The sequence below is a fragment of the Pseudophryne corroboree genome, chromosome 6 (genome assembly GCF_028390025.1).
Source record: "Pseudophryne corroboree isolate aPseCor3 chromosome 6, aPseCor3.hap2, whole genome shotgun sequence".
Lineage (NCBI taxonomy): Eukaryota > Metazoa > Chordata > Amphibia > Anura > Myobatrachidae > Pseudophryne > Pseudophryne corroboree.
Window position 1 is genome coordinate 244,683,305 of NC_086449.1, and position 17,160 is coordinate 244,700,464.

The following is a 17,160-nucleotide window of genomic DNA, read 5'->3' on the forward strand; positions in this document are numbered from 1 at the left end:
CGGCCTGTCCAGACCCCTCAGGCCGGGGCCTCAATTTAGCTTTAGTCCCGGCGCGCTGTCACGGAGGTCTGTGCACGGCCGCGAATCACCCCGTCTGCGCCACAACGCCTCTGCCATTGCCGGACCCCTGCTCTTACCACCCCAGCTGCCTCACCTTGCTCGCCTGGCCGGAGACTGGAGGAGAAGCATGCAGCTTAGCAGGCTGGAGAGGCGCCCGGCGGCCATTTTGGAAAAGGGAAAGTGCTTGGGGATCCCAGTGTGCTGCAGCCAGCTCTTGTGGATAGGTATAACACAGGAACATTCTCTGCAGCACCTACCACCAATTTTCTATGGAACACCGTGGCTGGGCCCCCTGTTTGGCTTGCTGAAGTGATATTTTACAGCTTTATTGCTTCACCCCCCCCCCTCCCCTGCACTTGGCCCACAGCCTGCTATAAGGATTACAGTGTGCACTCAGCACTCTTGGATATATATACATATAAACTCCCTTGATCTGCATATCTCTACACTCCTTGAGTTGATACAGCAATTCTGCCGGAGCTCCCCTACTCAGTTGCTGGTGCACAGTAGGCATGTAAGCCCGGTGTCACATCTCTGCCTCACCCGCTGTTTCTATGACATGATATACTAGCATACCCTCCACGTGGAACTCTCCCTGATTGATATATTTTACGCCTCTCGCTGCATTTCCCACTCGCCTTGCTTTCAACAAAAATTCTGTGCTACGCTTCCCAAATGCAATAAAGGTGAGAAAGCGGTTTCTCAGGTGGCTTTTTGCAGACCGTCTCCTCTCGCCACTAAGTCCAAAGAAGAGAAATCCAAGGCAACTAAGGATCCCAGCTCTACTCCCTCGCCATCTGCGCAAATGTCCTCCTCAGGTGTAGCTGGCAGGCCTGCTGGCCCTCTTGGGGACAATGATTCTCTTACGGTGGGCACGATGAAGTATTTACTGGTGCAGTTCAAAGACGAGGTGGCAGCGGAATTTAAAGCCACCATGAGAGACTGCCAGAAGTCTATTGACGAGATTGGGGGCCGCACAGATAATTTGGAAACAAAGATGGATGAGGTTGTGGCTTCACATAACGATTTAATCTCCTCGCATAAGTTGCTCCAGACTGAGGTCTCCGCTCTTAGGGATAAAATCTCAGATTTGGAAGACAGATCGAGACGTAACATTCTGAAGCTACGGGGGGGTCCCGGAAAATGTTTCCAACAGCGCTCTGAATGACTATGTGGTCGAACTTTTTGCCAAACTTCTCCCTTCTTATAAATCTGTGGACCTTCTAATTGATCGCATTCATAGGCTTCCTAAGGCCAGGAACGCTCCTGATGGTGCTTCCCGGGATGTACTTATGAGAATGCACTACTTCCACGTGAAAGAAGCGCTCTTGAAAGCTGCCAGACCTTCAGAAAAGTCTGCAGAATCCATCGGCTCGATACAGCTATTTGGATATTTGTCCCGCGACACTTTGGCCAAAAGAAGATCTCTACATCCCATCACTTCAATCTTGCGCAGAGAGAACATTTTATATAGATGGGGCTTCCCTACAAAATTGTTGATTGCTCGTGAGGGTTCCACTGTGGTAATTACGAATGTCGAGGAAGGTAAAAAGGTCCTCGAGAAATGGAACATTGCAAGCTCATCTCCTCATCCTTCTCCTGATCTTGGTCTTCAGCGGGACTGGGCCTAGTTGGAGATCGTTGCCTAAGTATAATATGTATCCTGTATTTGCACTGTTCTCTTATATTTTCACTTATGTCATGTCTTTTTAGTAGTTCTTTGAATACTATTATGCTCGCTCTGAGCTCTCCTTATGTTTTATACTTGTGTTACAGATTAGTTCGGGAAAATTGGGTTGGGAGATTTTGATGTTTTCACTGAATATATTAGTCGTTTGTCCCGCCTACTCCGGTTGCTTTCAACTATGTGCTTATACAGTGCCCCAGCAAATTTACCGGGCATTTTTCAGCTCAGAGAGAGAGCGGTCCGGGGTGGCGGGACTGGAATATCGTAGAACTGCATTCTAGTTTACTTTAATCAGGGTATTGGCAGTTCGGCCACTACCCCCCCCCCCTTAGATTAGTTTAAAGTCGCCATGGTTAGGCCTCCTACTGTGCCCTGAAGGGGGGGCGAAACCTTTTTCTCCTCTGTTTTGTCTTTTTTCCCTCTTTTCTTCTGTCCTTCCCCTTTTTTAGGTAGTCCCCCTTGGTACCTGGAACACAATGATAAAAAAAACTTTGGACACATGGCAAACAAAGTGTCCATCAACACCAAATATTGCAAAACAACATAAAAACACCAAAAACACACTAAAGCTCCAAGAAAACACAGTTAGATTTGCAGTAATCCTAGACATACATATCACATTACCAAACACATTTACAATGCAAAGCAGTGCCGTTTCTTGCGGCGGGCGAGCCGTGCAACCGCACGGGGCGCCCGCCGCGGCACTTAGCACTTTGAATCCCCCCTCCCCTCTCCGCCCGAGTGCCCAGCTCGGGGGGCGGGGTTTTGCGGAATGACGCGTTTGCGTTGTGACGTTACAACGCAATCGCGTCATTCCGCGAAACCCCGCCCCCCGAGCTGGGCACTCGGGAGGAGAGGGGAGGGGGAGCCAAGCCGGCCGGCGCCACCCAGACGAGGGAGAGGCGGCTGAAGAGCGGGAAGAACTGCTTCAAATGTAAGTCAGCCCCTCTCCCTCTCTCTCCCTCCCTACCCCCCACCACCACCTGCCATACTGTGTAAAATGGGGACATCTGTCTGCCGGAATGTGTAAAATGGGGACACTTGCCTGCCGTAATATGTAAAATGGGGACTCTTGCCTGCCGGAATGTGTAAAATGGGGACGCAGTCTGCCGTAATGTGTAAAATGGGGTCTCTTGCCTTGCGTATTGTGTAAAATGGGAACACCTGCCTGCCGTAATGTGTAAAATGGGGACACCTGTCTGCCGTAATGTGTAAAATGGGGACACTTGCCTGCCGTACTGTGTAAAATGGGGGCACGTGCCTGCCGCAATGTGTAAAATGGGGACACTTTCCTGCCACAATGTGTAAAATGGGGACATGTGCCTGCCGCAATGTGTAAAATGGGGACACTTTCCTGCCGTACTGTGTAAAATGGGGGCACGTGCCTGCCGCAATGTGCAAAATGGGGACACTTTCCTGCCGCAATGTGTAAAATGGGGACACTTTCCTGCCGCAATGTGTAAAATGGGGGCACGTGCCTGCTGCAATGTGTAAAATGGGGACACTTGCCTGCCGTACTGTGTAAAATGGGGGCACGTGCCTGCCGCAATGTGTAAAATGGGGACACTTGCCTGTTGTACTGTGTAAAATGGGGGCATGTGCCTGCCGCAATGTGTAAAATGGGGATACTTTCCTGCCGCAATGTGTAAAATGGGGGCACGTGCCTGCCGCAATGTGTAAAATGGGGACACTTGCCTACTGTGCTGTGGAAAGTGGGGACACTTGCCTGCCGTGCTGTGTAAAATGGGGTCGCGTGCCTGCTGTAATGTGTAAAATGAGGACTTTTTTTTTTTTAATCCTGTGGTGGGCGTGATGATGAGATCAGATGAGGCCACGCCCATATTAACAAACCCACGCCCATTTTAATGAGGTCACGCCCCTTTCCGGGAGCGCGCGCGCCTTCGGCACGCGCATGCTTTTCCTCTTTATATCTATGGGGGGGGGGGCGCATTTTTTCTTATGTGAATGGGGGGGGCGCATTTTTAAATCTCGCACTGGGAGCCAAATTGGCTAGAAACGGCCCTGATGCAAAGAGTAAGTGGCTGTGTCTCATGAGCCACACAAAAAATAAAAACAGTTGGAAAAACTAGTCATTCAACATAAACAAGCAACTGCAGTAATGTTAGTCTGAATTTAAACACACACATTCAATATGCACACTCCAATCTGTGTGGAGCCAAAAAAAAAACAACTACTAACCAGAAATGCATAAAGAAACTTACACAAACCAAAACAGAAAATACAAGATGTGATGTAGTTGAAAGATACAAATGCACTTAAAAAAGGCAAAAATATACTTTTAAAAATAACTCACCATCCTGCCTGGGCCGAAACGAATCCCTGACATAAGTCGTCCCGACCACTTCAGGAGGAATTAGGCTCCTCATGGGCTCCTCGATATTTGGCGATAAAGGGATGTCCCCAGAGCCGGCCCTAACCAATATGATGCCCTAGGCAAGATTTTGGCTGGTGCCCCCTAGCACCACCGCTGGTTCTGCCTCTGACCTTGCACATCTTTCCCAGCACCATTACCCCTCACCCATAGCAGTCCTTGTACCCCCTATATTTTAAATAGGAACAGTTCACACATTTGACGCACAGCCCATAAAGGGGCATCTTCTTGCTGGGAAGGGACATGGCCACACAATAGTAACCCCAATTCCAATTACGCCACACAGTACTGCAACTTTATTCACATTTTATCTTGCGATAGTGTCCATAATTCATATTACATCCCACAGTAGTATCACTTTACCTTATAAATGTTATTTCTCACAGTAGAGCCCCTTATTCATATTACATCACACTGAATTGCTCCTTATTCACATTACACCACACCTTATTGCTCTTTATTCACATTAGATGACACAGTAGTGCCCTTTCTATTTGCAACGCCACATAGTAGAGCACCTTATACACATAATGCCACACATTAGTAATGCATTTATACACAATTCCACACAGTAATGCCCCTTACACATATGAGACACATTAATGTCCTTATAAACATAATGCACCTTACACATTATGACAACCTTTATTAATGCCCTTTTACACATAATGTTCCTTACACACATGCCGCACATTATTAATGCCCTTATACACATAATGACATACATAGTGCCCCCTACACATTTGCTGCACATTATTAGTGCCCCTATACACATAATGACACACATACATTAGTACCCTGTTACACATATGCCGCACATTATTAATGCCCTTATACACATAATGACACACATAGTGGCCCTTTACACATATGTTGCACATTATTAATGCATTTTTACATGACACACATAATGCTCCTTACACATATTCTGAACACTACTGCACAACCAACCCACTCACATGCACACAGCACTCACACTTCCACTAATACTGTGACCTCTTCCTCTACTTGGATACAGATGTGTCCTCACAAATCTTGCATCAATGCTAACGTCGGGCACTTTTTTTTATGAAAATGCATCTTATATGCATTGCTATGTGGCTAGGATGCACAAGCAGCTTCTGCTGATTAAACTGATATGCAGCATGCCAATATACTGTGTGAGACTGTGGCTGTATCTGCATATGAAATGCTACATACAGAATATAGGCATGTCGCATATAATTTTAATCAGCAGAAGCTGATGATGCTCCTAGGCATATCAAATGCCCTAGGCAATTGCCTAGTTTGCCTATGCCTATGGCCGGCTCTAGATGTCCCCCATCTGTCTGTCGAGCAGACTTCTCCTCCTTGGCCATTTTCACCTTCACACGCTGCTTTGTATCATAGAACCGTTTGCAATACGTGTCCTCGGTACGCTTGACCACACCCTCACTGTTGACTGCCCCAACCACTTTGCCCCACACTCTTCTTGCGTGATGTGACCTTTGCGGACTCACGCCCAAACAGCTGCCGATGATATCTCATCAGCTCACGCACCAAAGCCACATTCTCTGCATAACTAAATTTCACATTGCGCCCAGTCTTAGTAGTGGTGCGTGGCTGCGAAGCTGCATCACTGTCACTGTCACTAGAGGCTGCAGCAGCAACCTCACCCACCTTCTCCACCTCACTAACCTCCTCCACCTCACTAACCTCTTCCACCTCACTCACTTCGTCCCTCTCACTTACCCCCTCCACCTCACTCACCTCCTCCACCTCACTCACCTCCTCCACCTCACCCACCTCTGACTCTGACATCCTAAAGACAAACAACAATTAACACTGAGAAAAATAAACACAAATAGCACACTCCTCCACTACCACTACACACCACCCACACACACAAACACTGACAATAGACTTTAAACAAAAATGACAGACAAAAAATTAGACAAACTCAAAACAAACAACACAACAAGAATGACAAGACTACTTACAAACACAATACAGCACTCAGAACTCGCAAAACCACACCAAAACCACAAACCAACTCTCAAACTCCACAAAGCAACCTCTCACCTCTCCACTAACTAAACCCACGAGGTTCGGACGGTTTGGGGCATATTTATATGGTGCCGCACAGACATTCCTACATGTGAAACACAACCAATCATGTTTGAGTGGCAAAAACGAAAGTACAAGTGGAAATGCGGCCGCAAAATACTAAAACACTGTCGTGAATGAAAACTACGAATCCGTAAAAAAAAACTATCTTCAGCTGGAAAACACTAATCCGGACGAAAATTGAGTGAAAAAAAACGAATAACATCGACTTCGAAAAATACGAAAAACTTAAACTCGACAGTTTAGTAAATTCCAGAAAATGGTTTCAAAAAGTTGCAGAAAAATACGACCGATAAAATTCGAGTTCAAACTCCTACCAATTCGGCACAAACACGAATCTTAGTAAATAAACCCCCAGGTAAGTGGCTAGCATTTACTTTCCTTGGAGTCCACCCGAATTTAGGAAAGTATGCTTTACATAAGACCCTGAATATCTAACTTGCTTTACTTATGTTTTTTTTCTTCTTTAAACTTTAATCTTCTTTAATGCTTGTCATTTGGGGGGATTTTGTGTTATATTAGCACATACAGTCTGATAAATGGTATTGCAATATTAAGCTAATAACTTATAATTATGAGTGGTGGAATGGGAATGCTTAACTCAGTCTCATTTTAATGGCAGAAATCGCTTTTGTGTTGTCCAGATATACAACTTACACCGTTGTCATTAGCACATGGGTTCAGTTCCATGGTTGTAATACGAGATGCCTAATAACACGGCTTGCTGCTAGTATTTTCATGAATGCACATTGTGCGATCTCTGTCACACAAACGGTACATAGAAAAGAACTGTTATTTGCTAGAAGGCTCCTATTTTATTCTCAACAATGGGCTACTCCGCCCCTGATGACAGGATGCCCCCCAGACTACTGGGCTAGAGTGAAAAAAAAAACAGAACACTAAAAACAACTATTGGATGCTGCAGAACTAATGTCATCATAGTAACGGCATAAACCACTAAGTACTCCGAGAATAAAAGCAATGCACTGACCATTGTGTACAATGATATGTTATCTATGTGTGGAAATGAACTACGAGGCTTGAGTGGACACTATACTGAACAATAACATAGTCTGAAAACAAGAGCACTCCCATTCCTGAAAGTTCTTTCTGTCAAATGTTTAGAATTTGTATTCTGCTCTATTACTTCAATATACCACTCACTGAAGAAAATACACTGATGTTCTTTGTGTACAGTATAGCATGTCTGTATTAAACTTGATAGAGAAAAAGTGAAAGTAAAAGATCTATAGGGTATATTCTCTGTTATCAATAAGTAATGACCATAGAGCAAACTGCAGTATGGTGCATGTACTGTGTGCATTTTAGAACATTAGCATTTGTTTCCGTTTCCCATCAGTATTGTACATACAGAACATCCTCATGGTATACTTATATAGGTAACTGATGATGATGAGTGATTGAGGCAGTAATTCATGCAAAAGGTGCCCAGACCAAGTACTGAGTACATATGCATAATTATACTTTTCAGAGGGCTGACATTTCTGTATTTAAAATCCTTTTTTTATTAATTTTATGTACAGTAATATTCAAATTTTCTGAGATTTTGGATTTGGGGTTTTCTTAAGCTGTAAGCCACAATCATCAAAATTATAACAAATAAAGGCTTGAAATATTTCACGTTGCATGTAATGAGTCTATATATATTAGTTTCACCTTTTAAGTTGAATTACTGAAATAAATGAACTTTTGCACAATATTCTAATTTTCTGAGTTTCAACTGTATTGAAAACATTAATTGGCTTAATGGGAGTTTACATGTCACCTAGGGCTTTCAAGCAACAATATGTATCAAAGGGCTCCTACTAGATGACAGTTACAAGTAGAAAACAATGCAATGAAAATGCCAATATATAGGAGTTTATTTATTAATATTTCTGATACACTTGCAAATTGCATATATTCATATCAATATGTTTATTATTGTTGTTTACTTACCTATAAGAGCTATGGGGGTAATTCAGACTGGATCGCTGCAGTCACATGACTGGAATTGATATAATAAAACTATAATTTTCTATAGCTATAATGCTCATTTTAACATTTTCTAAAGACTTTCACATTATGAGTTTGCCTCCTTGTTTATGTAGATTATGAAAATCTTTAATTTTCTGTGTTTTTAATTGTATGTCTGTTAATTACTGCCACACAGGTGTTACAGTGGTGTAATTACTTATCCTTTATAAAGGTGTTTAATGTCATGTAGCACCACCTTTGAAAAAGCTGTCTAAAGACAGCAAAATGAGTCAGGTGTTTTCCCCCCTCTGGTCAGTGGGCAGCAAGATTGTTTCATCTGCACTATTGGACAGAAATTACGTGGACCTTCTACCTGTTTCTGGGACAAGCCCTGATGGTTAAAGAGAATCCATAACTATTGCGCTGAATTCCGTTGTCATCATTCCAGACCAACGCTAATTGGACCAAACCCAGGCAAATACCACAGGACCGGTAAATATATCCACGTTTCTGGACATTTGTTCATCTGTCAATTGGGCTGAAATACACTGCTCAAAAAAATAAAGGGAACACTTAAACAACACAATGTAACTCCAAGTCAATCACACTTCTGTGAAATCAAACTGTCCACTTAGGAAGCAACACTGATTGACAATCAATTTCACATGCTGTTGTGCAGGAAATTAAACAGGTGGAAATTATAGGCAATTAGCAAGACACCTCCAATAAAGGAGTTGTTCTGCAGGTGGTGACCACAGACCACTTCTCAGCTCCTATGCTTTCTGGCTGATGTTTTGGTCACTTTTGAAAGCTGGCGGTGCTTTCACTCTAGTGGTAGCATGAGACGGAGTCTACAACCCACACAAGTGGCTCAGGTAGTGCAGCTCATCCAGGATGGCACATCAATGCGAGCTGTGGCAAGAAGGTTTGCTGTGTCTGTCAGCGTAGTGTCCAGAGCATGGAGGTGCTACCAGGAGACAGGCCAGTACATCAGGAGACGTGGAGGAGGCCATAGGAGGGCAACAACCCAGCAGCAGGACCGCTACCTCCGCCTATGTGCAAGGAGGAATAGGAGGAGCACTGCCAGAGCCCTGCAAAATGACCTCCAGCAAGCCACAAATGTGCATGTGTCTACTCAAACGATCAGAAACAGACTCCATGAGGGTGGTATGAGGGCCTGACGTCCACAGGTGGGGGTTGGGCTAACAGCCCAACACCGTGCAGGACGTTTGGCATTTGCAAGAGAACACCAAGATTGGCAAATTCGCCACTGGCACCCTGTGCTCTTCACAGATGAAAGCAGGTTCTCACTGAGCACATGTGACAGACGTGACAGAGTCTGGACACTCCAAGGAGAATGTTCTGCTGCCTGCAATATCCTCCAGCATGACCGGTTTGGCAGTGGGTCAGTAATGGTGTGGGGTGGCATTTCTTTGGGGGGCCACACAGCCCTCCATGTGCTCGCCAGAGGTAGCCTTACTGCCAATAGGTACCGAGATGAGATCCTCAGACCCGTTGTGAGACCATATGCTGGTGCGGTTTGCCCTGGGTTCCTCCCACTGGCGTGCGCAGCACATTTTATTAGGGGGTGCACCGTCGGAGGGGTGTGTCTAGCACCGCCTTATGGGTGTGATTAGCACCATTTATTGATGGTCAACGCATATAAAATATCCACCTTTGTACCAATCCTAATAAAGCAGATACATTGTCAGATGTTGTGGTGTGCACCAAACATTCACCCCTGATGGCACTCACTGCAATTACACTGCTCCTCCTCAGCCTAGTCTGGCTCCCCCTCTCTTTCCCCTGCAAGCTGCAGCAGCTTACTTACAAGTCATGCACTCACTGACACTGACAGTCACAGACTAGTTACTGCTGCTGCTGGAAAAACAAAAATAAGTGACGTGTCAATGCTGCTGCCAACCGCCTGCCAGTATTGAATTTGTCTTCCTAAGAGGAACGCTGGCTGCATGCTGCTCCTCATCAGTGGCTGGCGTTGGCATAGCATAGAAGGAGAGAGGTGGGCGTGTGACGGGTGGGCGTGCGAGCAGCATGACGTAATCACATCACATCACACTGTTTTTGTACATGGTGGTGGAGCTGGGAATTTGAAACACGGTGGCAGTGGCACCCTTGATTAACCCAGGCGTCCGGTCAGTAATGCAGTCCTGCAGGGTGCAGCGCAGAGGGGACAGTAATCAGCCTGCTCAGCAATCTCTGCATCAGGCATGTGAGATCGGGGTGCCAGACATTAGGGGGTGCCTGTGCGCACCAGGCACCCCCCCTGCGCACACCTATGGTTCCTCCTAATGCAAGACAATGCTAGACCTCATGTGGCTGGAGTGTGTCAGCAGTTCCTGCAAGACGAAGGCATTGATGCTATGGACTGGCCCGCCCGTTCCCCAGACCTGAATCCAATTGAGCACATCTGGGACATCATGTCTCGCTCCATCCACCAACGCCACGTTGCACCACAGACTGTCCAGGAGTTGGCGGATGCTTTAGTCCAGGTCTGGGAGGAGATCCCTCAGGAGACCATCCGCCACCTCATCAGGAGCATGCCCAGGCATTGTAGGGAGGTCATACAGGCACATGGAGGCCACACACAGTACTGAGCCTCATTTTGACTTGTTTTAAGGACATTATATCAAAGTTGGATCAGCCTGTAGTGTGTTTTTCCACTTTAATTTTGAGTGTGACTCCAAATCCAGACCTCCATGGGTTAATAAATTTGATTTCCATTGATAATTTTTGTGTGATTTTGTTGTCAGCACATTCAACTATGTAAAGAACAAAGTATTTAATAAGAATATTTCATTCATTCAGATCTAGGATTATAACTTATTTTAATGTTCCCTTTATTTTTTTGAGCAGTGTATATACCCAGGCATGGGCACTATTCCTGCACAGGACATTTAAACTGACCCAAAAGAATAGACCATAGAAGGGGGAAGAAGGACATTTTTGCACTTACTCGTGACCAACACATTGTCTATCATGTTTGATTTTTAATACTCATGAATTTTTTATAATATTAAAAGTGTCTTATGAATTTTTCAAATACACTGTGTGTCTAATATATGTATTTCGAATATATGATTTACCAGAATTGAGTGCTGTTTTCAATAGATACTGCGATCGCCTCTGCCTGATTGACAGGTTAGAACTCCATTTTGGAGGGCGTTCTGGACAATGAAGGCGTGACATCACACACAGCCGCTGCGACCCGGGAGCTACTCAGCGGGTGCAAAAGCATGAGCTAATGATTACACAGGAGTTTAGTTACAGTTTACATGTGTTCATGCAGAAATGTTGAAGAGAGGGATGGGAGGGAACTGGGGAGATAGTGGGGAGATGTGACAGTGACATATGGGAAGATTTATTAACAAGAGGGGTCAGTGTAGGTCAGTAGTGTAAGGTATAGACAGAGCCGGCCCTAGGCATAGGCAAACTAGGCAAATGCCTTGGGCATTTGGTATGCCCAGGGGCACAAGCAATTTCTGCTGATTAAAATGATATGCGGCATGCCCATATTCTGAGGGTGACTGCTGCTGTATCTGCATATGAAATGCTACGTTACAGTGTATTTCTGGAAATCAGATAAAGATACAGCCACAGTCGCACACAGAATATAGGCATGCTGCATATAATTTTAATCAGCAGAAGCTGCTTGTGCATCCTAGCCATACAGTAATGTAAATAAGATGCATTTTCATCAAAAAAAGGAGCCCAACGCTAGCAGAGCTGCCAGCTGACTCACGCCAGGCATCTCCTTCTGCATGGCGTATTGAGGCAAGATGTATGAGGACATATCTGTATCCAATCAGAGGCAGAGGTCACAGTGTTAGTGGCCATGTGAGTGCTGTGTACAGGTGGGTTGGTTGTGCAGTAGTATTTGGCATATGTGTAAGGGGCATTCTGTGTGTCATGTGTATAAATGCATTAATAATGGGAAGCATCTGTGTAAGGGGCACTATATCATTATGTGTATAAGGGCATTAATAGTGTTTGTCATATGTGTAAGCGGCATTACTGTGTGGTATCATGTGTATAAATGCTAATGTGTGGCATTATGTCTATACGGTGCTCTACTGTGTGGCGTAACATATAGAAAGAGCACTACTGTGTGGTCTAATGTGAATAAAGAGCTACATAGTGTGGTGTAATTTGAATAAGGAGCAATTCAGTGTGATGTAATGTGAACAAGGGACACTACTGTGAGGAGTACCGTATATAAGGTAAAGTGCTACTACTGTGTGATGTAACGTGAATTAGAGATGAGCGGGTCCGGTTTCTCTGAATCCGAACCCGCCAGAACTTCATGTTTTTTTTCACGGGTCCGAGCGACTCGGATCTTCCCGCCTTGCTCGGTTAACCCGAGCGCGCCCGAACGTCATCATGACGCTGTCGGATTCTCGCGAGGCTCGGATTCTATCGCGAGACTCGGATTCTATATAAGGAGCCGCGCGTCGCCGCCATTTTCACACGTGCATTGAGATTGATAGGGAGAGGACGTGGCTGGCGTCCTCTCCGTTTAGAATAGATTAGAGAGACACTTGATTTACTAATTTTGGGGAGCATTAGGAGTACTCAGTACAGTGCAGAGTTTTGCTGATAGTGACCACCAGTTTTATTTATAATCCGTTCTCTGCCTGAAAAAAGCGATACACAGCACACAGTGACTCAGTCACATACCATATCTGTGTGCACTGCTCAGGCTCAGGCCAGTGTGCTGCATCATCTATTATCTATATATAATATTATATATATCTGTCTGACTGCTCAGCTCACACAGCTTATAATTGTGGGGGAGACTGGGGAGCACTACTGCAGTGCCAGTTATAGGTTATAGCAGGAGCCAGGAGTACATAATATATTATATAGTGAGTGACCACCAGACACACAGTGCAGTTTATTTAATATATCCGTTCTCTGCCTGAAAAAAGCGATACACACAGTGACTCAGTCAGTCACATACCATATCTGTGTGCACTGCTCAGGCTCAGGCCAGTGTGCTGCATCATCTATATATATTATATATCTGTCTGACTGCTCAGCTCACACAGCTTATAATTGTGGGGGAGACTGGGGAGCACTACTGCAGTGCCAGTTATAGGTTATAGCAGGAGCCAGGAGTACATAATATTATATTAAAATTAAACAGTGCACACTTTTGCTGCAGGAGTGCCACTGCCAGTGTGACTAGTGACCAGTGACCTGACCACCAGTATATATAATATTAGTAGTATACTATCTCTTTATCAACCAGTCTATATTAGCAGCAGACACAGTACAGTGCGGTAGTTCACGGCTGTGGCTACCTCTGTGTCGGCACTCGGCAGCCCGTCCATAATTGTATATACCACCTAACCGTGGTTTTTTTTTCTTTCTTTATACATACATACTAGTTACGAGTATACTATCTCTTTATCAACCAGTCTATATTAGCAGCAGACACAGTACAGTGCGGTAGTTCACGGCTGTGGCTACCTCTGTGTCGGCACTCGGCAGCCCGTCCATAATTGTATATACCACCTAACCGTGGTTTTTTTTTCTTTCTTTATACATACATACTAGTTACGAGTATACTATCTCTTTATCAACCAGTCTATATATTAGCAGCAGACACAGTACAGTGCGGTAGTTCACGGCTGTGGCTACCTCTGTGTCGGCACTCGGCAGCCCGTCCATAATTGTATATACCACCTAACCGTGGTTTTTTTTTCTTTCTTTATACATACATACTAGTTATGAGTATACTATCTCTTTATCAACCAGTCTATATATTAGCAGCAGACACAGTACAGTGCGGTAGTTCACGGCTGTGGCTACCTCTGTGTCGGCACTCGGCAGCCCGTCCATAATTGTATATACCACCTAACCGTGGTTTTTTTTTCTTTCTTTATACATACATACTAGTTACGAGTATACTATCTCTTTATCAACCAGTCTATATATTAGCAGCAGACACAGTACAGTGCGGTAGTTCACGGCTGTGGCTACCTCTGTGTCGGCACTCGGCAGCCCGTCCATAATTGTATATACCACCTAACCGTGGTTTTTTTTTCTTTCTTTATACATACATACTAGTTACGAGTATACTATCTCTTTATCAACCAGTCTATATTAGCAGCAGACACAGTACAGTGCGGTAGTTCACGGCTGTGGCTACCTCTGTGTCGGCACTCGGCAGCCCGTCCATAATTGTATATACCACCTAACCGTGGTTTTTTTTTCTTTCTTTATACATACATACTAGTTACGAGTATACTATCTCTTTATCAACCAGTCTATATATTAGCAGCAGACACAGTACAGTGCGGTAGTTCACGGCTGTGGCTACCTCTGTGTCGGCACTCGGCAGCCCGTCCATAATTGTATATACCACCTAACCGTGGTTTTTTTTTCTTTCTTTATACATACATACTAGTTACGAGTATACTATCTCTTTATCAACCAGTCTATATTAGCACCAGACACAGTACAGTGCGGTAGTTCACGGCTGTGGCTACCTCTGTGTCGGCACTCGGCAGCCCGTCCATAATTGTATATACCACCTAACCGTGGTTTTTTTTTCTTTCTTTATACATACATACTAGTTACGAGTATACTATCTCTTTATCAACCAGTCTATATATTAGCAGCAGACACAGTACAGTGCGGTAGTTCACGGCTGTGGCTACCTCTGTGTCGGCACTCGGCAGCCCGTCCATAATTGTATATACCACCTAACCGTGGTTTTTTTTTCTTTCTTTATACATACATACTAGTTACGAGTATACTATCTCTTTATCAACCAGTCTATATATTAGCAGCAGACACAGTACAGTGCGGTAGTTCACGGCTGTGGCTACCTCTGTGTCGGCACTCGGCAGCCCGTCCATAATTGTATATACCACCTAACCGTGGTTTTTTTTTCTTTCTTTATACATACATACTAGTTACGAGTATACTATCTCTTTATCAACCAGTCTATATATTAGCAGCAGACACAGTACAGTGCGGTAGTTCACGGCTGTGGCTACCTCTGTGTCGGCACTCGGCAGCCCGTCCATAATTGTATATACCACCTAACCGTGGTTTTTTTTTCTTTCTTTATACATACATACTAGTTACGAGTATACTATCTCTTTATCAACCAGTCTATATATTAGCAGCAGACACAGTACAGTGCGGTAGTTCACGGCTGTGGCTACCTCTGTGTCGGCACTCGGCAGCCCGTCCATAATTGTATACTAGTATCCAATCCATCCATCTCCATTGTTTACCTGAGGTGCCTTTTAGTTGTGCCTATTAAAATATGGAGAACAAAAATGTTGAGGTTCCAAAATTAGGGAAAGATCAAGATCCACTTCCACCTCGTGCTGAAGCTGCTGCCACTAGTCATGGCCGAGACGATGAAATGCCAGCAACGTCGTCTGCCAAGGCCGATGCCCAATGTCATAGTACAGAGCATGTCAAATCCAAAACACCAAATATCAGTAAAAAAAGGACTCCAAAACCTAAAATAAAATTGTCGGAGGAGAAGCGTAAACTTGCCAATATGCCATTTACCACACGGAGTGGCAAGGAACGGCTGAGGCCCTGGCCTATGTTCATGGCTAGTGGTTCAGCTTCACATGAGGATGGAAGCACTCAGCCTCTCGCTAGAAAAATGAAAAGACTCAAGCTGGCAAAAGCAGCACAGCAAAGAACTGTGCATTCTTCGAAATCCCAAATCCACAAGGAGAGTCCAATTGTGTCGGTTGCGATGCCTGACCTTCCCAACACTGGACGTGAAGAGCATGCGCCTTCCACCATTTGCACGCCCCCTGCAAGTGCTGGAAGGAGCACCCGCAGTCCAGTTCCTGATAGTCAGATTGAAGATGTCAGTGTTGAAGTACACCAGGATGAGGAGGATATGGGTGTTGCTGGCGCTGGGGAGGAAATTGACCAGGAGGATTCTGATGGTGAGGTGGTTTGTTTAAGTCAGGCACCCGGGGAGACACCTGTTGTCCGTGGGAGGAATATGGCCGTTGACATGCCAGGTGAAAATACCAAAAAAATCAGCTCTTCGGTGTGGAGGTATTTCACCAGAAATGCGGACAACAGGTGTCAAGCCGTGTGTTCCCTTTGTCAAGCTGTAATAAGTAGGGGTAAGGACGTTAACCACCTCAGAACATCCTCCCTTATACGTCACCTGCAGCGCATTCATAATAAGTCAGTGACAAGTTCAAAAACTTTGGGTGACAGCGGAAGCAGTCCACTGACCAGTAAATCCCTTCCTCTTGTAACCAAGCTCACGCAAACCACCCCACCAACTCCCTCAGTGTCAATTTCCTCCTTCCCCAGGAATGCCAATAGTCCTGCAGGCCATGTCACTGGCAATTCTGACGAGTCCTCTCCTGCCTGGGATTCCTCCGATGCATCCTTGCGTGTAACGCCTACTGCTGCTGGCGCTGCTGTTGTTGCCGCTGGGAGTCGATGGTCATCCCAGAGGGGAAGTCGGAAGACCACTTGTACTACTTCCAGTAAGCAATTGACTGTTCAACAGTCCTTTGCGAGGAAGATGAAATATCACAGCAGTCATCCTACTGCAAAGCGGATAACTGAGTCCTTGACAACTATGTTGGTGTTAGACGTGCGTCCGGTATCCGCCGTTAGTTCACAGGGAACTAGACAATTTATTGAGGCAGTGTGCCCCCGTTACCAAATACCATCTAGGTTCCACTTCTCTAGGCAGGCGATACCGAGAATGTACACGGACGTCAGAAAAAGACTCACCAGTGTCCTAAAAAATGCAGTTGTACCCAATGTCCACTTAACCACGGACATGTGGACAAGTGGAGCAGGGCAGGGTCAGGACTATATGACTGTGACAGCCCACTGGGTAGATGTATGGACTCCCGCCGCAAGAACAGCAGCGGCGGCACCAGTAGCAGCATCTCGCAAACGCCAA